A 6,962-nucleotide genomic window follows, 5' to 3' on the forward strand; every position below is an offset into this window, starting at 1 on the left:
TCCGCTTGCTGGATGGCATCGGGGCCGGTCACTGCTTCTCAACTTAGTCTACCTCCCAAGGTTGTTGTGAGATTTAAAGGCGGAGAATCGTGAGCTCTTTGGAAGAACAAATATGTGTTTGTAATCAATCAGATCAAATCAAAATACAGTGGTACCTCAGGTTACATATGCTTCAGGTTACAGACACTTCAGGTTACAGACTCTGCTAACCCAGAAATAGTGCTTCAGGTTAAGAACTTTGCTTCAGGATGAGAACAGAAATCGTGCAGCGGCAGCGGGAGGCCCCATTAGCTAAAGTGGTGCTTCAGGTTAAGAACAGTTTCGGGTTAAGAACAGACCTCTGGAACGAATTAAGTACTTAACCCGAGGTACCACTGTACATAAAACGAGGCAGTGCCCCACCAATCTCAGCCAGCTCCTCCTGCCTGCTTCAACCTCCTCAAGTCTCCATGTTCCCAGAATTCCCTGGGAAGAGGGATCCATTCTTATCAATTATTTTCGGATGGCAGACACCGTGGCTTTTTGAAGGAAGCTGGCATTTGGCTCGTTCTCAGTCCCCGTCTGAGGGACGCATGTGAAAGCAGCATTCTTTAAGCCATGGGTAGGCAAACTAAGGCCCGGGGGCCGGATCCGGCCCAATCGCCTTCCCAATCCGGCCCGCGGACGGTTTGGGAATCAGCGTGTTTTTACATGAGTAGAATGTGTGTTTTTATTTAAAATGCATCTCTGAGTTATTTGTGGGGCACAGGAATTTCCTCATTTATTTATTTTTTCAAAATATAGTCCGGCCCCCCCACAAGGTCTGAAGGACAGTGGACCGTCCCCCTGCTGAAAAAGTTTGCTGACCCAACTGTCTATGGCTTCCCCCAGAGCATCCTGGGAACTGTGGTTTGTTAGGAGTGCTTCGGCAGAGCTACATTTCCCAGAGTTCCCTGGGAAGAGGGATTTCTCCGTAAACCACGCTGGCAGCTGTAGCAGCTCTGCGAGGGGTATAGGCTTTCCTCCCTACAACTCTTAAGCACCCATAACAAACTACAGTTCCCAGGATTGTTGGGGGGAACCAGTTTAAAGTGGTCTAAGGGTTCTTGAAATGTACAGCGTGTGTGCGGCCTCTTCCTGCCTAATAGCAGAGCCGGCCCCCAGTGGGCGGCACCTGGGCAGGCTACAGTTGCCTGCGGTCAAGCTGCTTCTCAGGGATGGCAGAGATCTCACCCAGGCGAAGAGCCACAACCGATACCTGAGGCCAGGTGTTCAAGGAAAGCATCAAACGTCAAAGCGCTCTCTCTCTCTCTCTCTCTCTCTCTCTCTCTCTCTCTCTCTCTCTCTCTCTCTCTCTCTTTTCCCAAAACCAGGCCCCAACACTAAGCAAAATTCAATGAGCAACTTGCATCTGTTTATATGTTTCCCGGCCTGCTCAGACAAGCATTATTTTCCACTGCCTTTCCCGACTCGACTTCTCAAAATGCGTTTGCCTTTTGGGGCGTGTGGGGTTTTCTTCCTTCTTCTTTTGTTTAAAACTGTTTCACAACGGCCCTTGTTTACATGGAAGACGTGTCAAACTGTCCTGACACGCAAGAACCTTTATGGTGGCAGGGCTGTCTCTTGAAATATAAAGGGGAGCGGGAGCCCTTTGCATCCACCCAAAGATTTGTCAAATTCAGACACCAGCACCCCATAAAACTCAGTTTGTCCTCAGCTAGCCTCCTCCAGCCTGTTTCATAGAATCGCAGAGTTGGAAAGGACTGTGAGGGTCTCACACTCTGCAATATACAGGGATCTTTTTGCCCAATGTGGGATTCAAACCCAGGACTCTGAGATTAAGAGTCTCGTGCTCTACCGACTGAGCTAGAATGCAGTCAGATACTGGCAAGGTGCAGTAGACCAGCCACTTGCCACCAAGGCCTGCGGTTAAAGGTAAAGGGACCCCTGACCGTTAGGTCCAGTCGTGGCCAACTCGGGTTGCAGCGCTCATCTCGCTTTATTGGCCAAGGGTGCTGGCGTACAGCTTCTGGGTCATGGGGCCAGCATGACTAAGCCGCTTCTGGCGAACCTGAGCAGCGCACGGAAACGCCGTTGACCTTCCCGCTGGAGTGGTACCCATTGATCTACTTGCACTTTGACGTGCTTTCGAACTGCTAGGTTGGCAGGAGCAGGGACCGAGTGACGGGAGCTCACCCTGTCACAGGGATTCGAACCACGACCTTCTGATCGGCAAGCCCTTGGCTCTGTGGTCCCAAAATGTATGTTGCATTGGCCGGGAATCGAACCCGGGCCTCCAGCGTGGCAGGCGAGAATTCTACCACTGAACTACCAATGCATCTGTGCAGCCTGTGGTTAGCAACCCGCAAACACCTGGGTGAACAGACAGGAGCCAGCAACACATCAATGGCAGCACTTTCAGAGCAGTGGAGATTTTAATCTGTGTGCCATAAATAAATAAATAGGGACTGGTAGGTCGGAAGTAGTGATGTATGGAAGTGAGAGCTGGGCCATAAAGAAGGCTGATCGCCAAAGAATGGATGCTTTTGAATTCTGGTGCTGGAGAAGACTCTTGAGAGTCCCATGGACTGCAAGAAGATCAAACATCTCCATTCTGAAGGAAATCAGCCCTGAGAGCTCACTGGAAGGACAGATCCTGAAGCTGAGGCTCCAAGACTTTGGCCACCTCATGAGAAGAGAGACTTCCTGGAAAAGACCCTGATGTTGGGAAAGATGGAGGGCCCAAGGAGAAGGGGACGACAGAGGACGAGATGGTGGGACAGTGTTCTCGAAGCTACGAACATGACCAAACTGCGGGAGGCAGTGGAAGACAGGAGTGCCTGGGGGTCACAAAGCGTCGGACACGACTAAACGACTAAACAACAACAAAAGGTCGGAAGGCAGGGAGCCCAACAGCAGGGGGCGCCAGAGGCAGGGCCACCTGATTCCGGCTTGGTCCCCATCTTCCTCTCTTCTGGGCTCTACAAGGGCAACATTGAGACTTAATGAGGAGGAAGGTGATGTCAAGTTTCACCACCTTGGGCTGCTTGTGTGTAATAAGGCAGGCAGGCAGACAGAAACTGGCTGGGGCTATGCTGAGATTAATGGGACAGCGCCCTAATAGACCAGCTCTCTTGGCTCCCGGTTGCTGGAGAACAAAGACTCAAAAGAAAGATTCCTTTAATGTTTAGATCACTGCAGTCGACAACCAAATCGTCCGACTTCAGGCAACGCATCGGGTGAATCCTGAACAGACACAGGTGCTCCTACTACCTGAGCTCTAGAAGCCAATCCGACACGGTTGCATCCCTTTGCTACCCTATATTTATGAATGGGGCAGGCCAGGGGATTGGTGGTGGGATGACGATGAATGGCCAGAGGAGGAAGAGGGAGAGACTGAGAGGAGGAGGTGCCGGAAGCTGAAGAGGCAACAGGGCACCGTGAGCGGGAAGAGGCTGTGGCAGAGAGCAGTCCAGAACGAGAGGCAGATGGGAAGATGAAGATGATGGATGACTCAGAGCTAGCTGACCTGACTGGAAGAATCCGCGACCAGAAAGAAGAGGAATACCAAGAAGATTGGAAGAAATTTAAAGACTATTTCAATAAATATTGTAATATAAAAAATTAGAAAGCACTTGAAAGTGCTTAGGATTAAATAGGCCTAGGATTAAAATAGGATTTATTAAATAAAAGAGGGTTAGAAAGTAAGAAAAGGGAATAAATTAGATAATAACCAGAAATATTTTGGCTAAAGAATGATATTGGAAAGCTGTTACATACAGATACAGTGGTACCTCGGGTTAAGTACTTAATTCGTTCCGGAGGTCTGTTCTTAACCTGAAACTGTTCTTAACCTGAAGCACCACTTTAGCTAGTGGGGTCTCCCGCTGCTGCTGCGCCACCAGAGCCCGATTTCTGTTCTCATTCTGAAGCCAAGTATTTAACCTGAAGCACTATTTCTGGGTTAGCGGAGTGTGTCACCTGAAGCGTATGTAACCTGAAGCGTATGTAACCAGAGGTACCACTGTACAAGGAAATTCAGAAGGGAGGGAATAGAGGAAGTCAACAAACATATAAATAAGTATGGGCTTTTAAAGGATTAAGTTTGCTTTTACTGTTTATTTCTTTTATGGTGGTGGACTGTACTGTTTTCCTTTTTGACGCACTCTTTATTTATTTTTATTTTTTTCTTCCTTTTTGTGTTATATGTTCTGATAGGTGCTATAATTGTGAAAAACTTAATATTTTTTTTAAAAAAAAACACAACAGAATGAGAGGCAGAAGAGGAGACTGGATGAGAGGCTGAAGAGGATGGGAGCTAAGAGGCAGAGGTGAGGCAGGCTGGCGAAGAAGCCAGGGGGTCTCCCCCTCCTGCTGTGACTAGCTCCCCTCCTTCCTGGTCTCCCAGAACCAGAAGAGGTATGAAGAGGGAGGAGCAAAGGCAGGCACAACAATGTAGTCTCAGCTTGCTTCGCAACGATCTGGGAGAGGAGTAGAGTTTCAGAGCTGTGGGAAGGACAGGGGCTTTCAGTATTTGCAATTGTCTCATTGGGGCAAGTCTTAAGTTGTGGGTGAACATATCAGATGACATAGCAATTCTTCAAACAGCTCTTGTTTATTCACAGGCCAGAACAGAACTGAACTGAAGGGTTCAGCCAACCTGCTTATATGGAGCTCAACTACAAAGCAACAGTAACAACTTTCTGTAACTATCCAATCACTGAACGTCACCTTCAATTCCTTATTTGTATATGTGGACCTGAGTGAAAACTATCTATCCCCCTGCTGGCCCAGGGTGAGAACTTCAGTACATAACAGCAAGATCGACTGAGAAGAGTTGCTGTGCTCGCCAGGCCTGGACTTTTGAGCTGTTTTGGTTTGTTGAACGAAGAGAGTTAACTAATGTTGTGTGAGTTCTTGCTGAGCGGCCGCTGGCACGCACTCCTGACATCAAAAGCCTTCTCCTCCATTAATTTGCCCATTCCTCTTCCAAAGCTGCCTAGGTTTGTGGCCGTCTCTGCCTCCTGCGGGAGAGAGTTCCAAAGGTTAACAACAAAAACCCTCGCTGGTTTTGCTGCAAGAGATTAACAGAAAACCATGGCTAAAAAAGCCACCTCCATTGGTCTGTCACCCCCCCCCCAACCGTATTACCTGGGTTATGAAGGCGCCCAAAAGATGTTAAAGCAAAGATTATGGGATAATGGACACAGTGACTTGCAATCTCGATCACACGCAGTCTGTAGTCCGCTGGCAGTAGGAGTACAATATGGATATGTCTTTAAGTTAACATCTTACATTAAAAACCTGACAGTACCAAACTATCGAAGGCTTTTCACCAAAGCCAGACTAAACGTCTTTCCTTCTGCAGTGTTGGATGGCAGGTTGAGAGGAGTTCCCTGCCAGGACAGACTTTGCTCGTGTGCTCAAGACATCAGTTCTATAAAACATATTTTGTTGCATTGTGCAAAATATGAGCAAGCCAGAGCTGAACTGACACTACCCTTGCTGGTATCTTTCCCGGGAAAATCAGAGGCTCACTATGTCAGGTTCCTATTGGAAGACCGGACAAACGCTAGAACATTAGCAGCGGCAAAGTTTTTATTGGTGGTTGCAAGAACAAATGATCCCTATATTCTGAACAAAATGCTTGTTTAACCTGGAGGCAGGCTGTCTGAATTGTGTATTGATTTGTAATGATTTGTTGGTCTCTGGACCATAATAAAGATTGATGATGATGAAATTAACAAGGCCACTCCTCGAGAAATCACACCGGAAATTAATGTGGCATGCAAGCAGGGATAGGATTTGTAAAAAGGCACTCTAAGACTTCCCCAAAAGGGGGACGACGACAAGGGCAAGGGCAGTGAACCAGGAAACAACCACAAATGGGACCAGCTGCAAGTCCGTCCTGGTGACTCGTGGGCCCTGTCTCTGTGACATTGGGGGGGGGAGGGGCAGGAGACAAACGTCCTGTCACCCTGTTTCACTTCCCTCCAGGCTTGCGGCGGAAGAAAGCTTTCTTGGGAAAGTTTATTTTCGTGAAAGCTGTGTTTTCTCACGAAAGGCACCGAGTGCAGCGGGGACGCCAGGCGAGGGCTTGGGGGGGCAGACGTCCAGCCCGCACCCCCTCAGCAGAAACGGCGTAAGGGACCCCAAACACTGCAAGGCTCATTTTTTTTAAGTACAGTGGTACCTCAGGTTACATACACTTCAGGTTACATATGCTTCAGGTTACAGACTCCGCTAACCCTCAAGTTAATAACTTTGCTTCAGGATGAGAACAGAAATCGTGCTCCGGTGGCGCAGCGGCAGCAGGAGGCCCCACTAGCTAAAGTGGTGCTTCAGGTTAAGAACAGTTTCAGGTTAAGAACGGACCTCCAGAACGAATTAAGTACTTAACCCGAGGTACCACTGTATTAAAAATGTGTTGAACTGAAGCGTGAGGCCATTTCAGGGGTTGCTGTCAATAAACCAGACCAAGGTGCCGTCAGTGTGCCTTTTGATCATCCGCCTGGGATGTTGATCCTTGTCCGGTTCTGGAAAGGAGTTGCACTCTTCCAGATAAGCCACCTTTGGCAAACAGATTGACGGCAGCACCTGCCGCTCTGAACCTTCCTCCCTTTCCCTCCGGATTACTGCAATGCCGTCAACTTGGGGCTGCCCTTGGAGACGTCTCAGAAGCTGCCCCCAGCTCAGGATACGGCCGCTAGATGGTTAAAACCTGCCCTATACATTCAGAGCAGTATTGCAGCGCTTTAAACGGTCCTGGCTTCCCACAAAGAATCCTGGGAACCTCTGCACTTGCCGTTTTAGAAAACGTTTTGTCGTATTTTCCTCGGTCTCACAGTACAATGGTACCTTGGTACTGAAATGGCTTGGCTCCCGAACGCCGCAAACACAGAAGTGAGTGTCCGGTTTGTGAATGTTTTTCGGAAGATGAACGTCCAACGCTTGAGTGCAGGAACCTGCCGCCGCCAATTGGA

This window comes from Podarcis melisellensis (assembly GCF_964234715.1).
Source record: "Podarcis melisellensis genome assembly, chromosome: 13".
In the NCBI taxonomy this organism is placed as follows: Eukaryota; Metazoa; Chordata; class Lepidosauria; order Squamata; family Lacertidae; genus Podarcis; species Podarcis melisellensis.